Raw genomic sequence first — 1,677 nt, forward strand, 5'->3', positions numbered from 1 at the left:
AATGTTAGACTCTAAGGCTGGCTGAACTTAGTATCCAACATTCTTCTTATGCTGCCACTTTGAAATAGCCTAATACTCACTTGCCTAGGGCAAGTCATCATTCAGGCCAAAGGGAACTTTGCAGAATACTGACCACAGTTATCTAAAGAGGCAGGACACACCAGGGGAAACATTTGGCATTCATGCCATTCCTTCACTGTTATGGAAATGTGTGTCCACTTGGCAAAGTTTGTCTTACTTTTCAGATAGCATGAATGAAAACCAAGAGACCAGAGGTATTCCATAGTCAAGTTCCTGACTACTCTGCTCCAATTATCCAATATTCTTGAAAGGATTCTTTAACCAAGCCCTTGTCCAATAAGAGATTTAACAGTACTTGAGGACTACAATATGTCCCATTTCTATTCTATTTCTCTTGGTTTCTCTCTTTCTCACACTAGTGTTAACAAACTGCTACAGGTTTTTACCAAAATACTGTAGCAGGAGTTCAAAATGCGTTATTTTGCATTACCAAAAGTGTTCAATCACATTATAATAGGTGACATTTGCATATAACTAGGTGGCCAAACAATGTCTACTTCCGTGATTTTGCAAATTAGCATAGTCAATGTATTCATCATTGTTCTTGTCATCCTTTCTCAAAACAAACATCAAGTTAATCAGTTCAGCTTCACTCATTGGTGGTGCCTGTTCATTCTCTTCCTCCATATGGATATGAGTGATGGCTATGGAAAGTTCTAGGCCATCACGCAAATTATTGTCATCATAATCAAGCATTTTGAAATAACGGAGCTGTAGCTCTTGTGGAGACATCTCCGCCTCTGGTTTGTTGATGATGCTTTTTAGGTGCTCCATGATATGCTCTTGGTCATGCACTGTGTTTTCATCCAGGCCCACACTGCCAGGATGGGAGAAGCTTGCTCCAGGCACCTCAGCTCTGGAACCCAAAGCTTAAAAGGCCTAGAGCGGGCCACACAGGAAGGGGGTTCTGAGCAGCCACAGAGATCTCATGGTCACCAGTACCCTCGCTTCCCCTAGTTTCCAAGCAGTTTTCCTCAGACATGAAGCCTTCCAGCCAACTTTTCCTTATTTCTTAAAGATAGTCTTAACTTATTTGTTTTTAATTGGCAATAGGTTTGGAAGAATTTCCCAGATAAATTGGTTGTTTGTTTTTAGTTACTGAAATTTAGTTACTAATACATATTGTAAAATTCTAGAGCATGAGCAATTAATGTTATGAATTATGCTACCTTGCTTTATTTATATTTTTGTGTTGAAAGTTAAGAGAAAGGTGAAGCATTACCTACCCTTTTTTTCTTAGGGAAAAGAGCTTCTTGCATTCTAAATGCTTAGTAATTCTATGTTTTTGAAATGTATAAATAGCTAAAACTTAGTTTTTCTCTCTCTTATAGACTTTGTATTGAGGAAATTTCCATAATTCTATAGTTATACTTCTAATATTTTAATTGGGAACATGTAAGAAAAGTGAATGTGCTACATTATTCTGTAACTGGAGATTCAGTTAGTCAGTATAATGATGGTCTTTTGCCAAAATTAATTCTGACAAGGAACATTGGCATAATATATTAAATGCCAAGCCATAGAAACAACACCCCAGAAATAGGAGCTGATGATTCAAGCTTGGCAGAGTCTCCTTGCGCTCAATGTTAAAAACTA

At 37.7% G+C, this 1,677-nt stretch overlaps 1 pseudogene; it reads right to left on the minus strand.

Moving 5' to 3' along the window:
- Positions 1 to 201: 201 nt before the first annotated feature.
- Positions 202 to 1,089, minus strand: LOC102745914 (multiple coagulation factor deficiency protein 2 homolog pseudogene; annotated as a pseudogene).
- Positions 1,090 to 1,677: the final 588 nt, after the last annotated feature.

Source organism: Leptonychotes weddellii, chromosome 12 (assembly GCF_054177405.1).
Source record: "Leptonychotes weddellii isolate Sample4059 chromosome 12, ASM5417740v2, whole genome shotgun sequence".
In the NCBI taxonomy this organism is placed as follows: domain Eukaryota; kingdom Metazoa; phylum Chordata; class Mammalia; order Carnivora; family Phocidae; genus Leptonychotes; species Leptonychotes weddellii.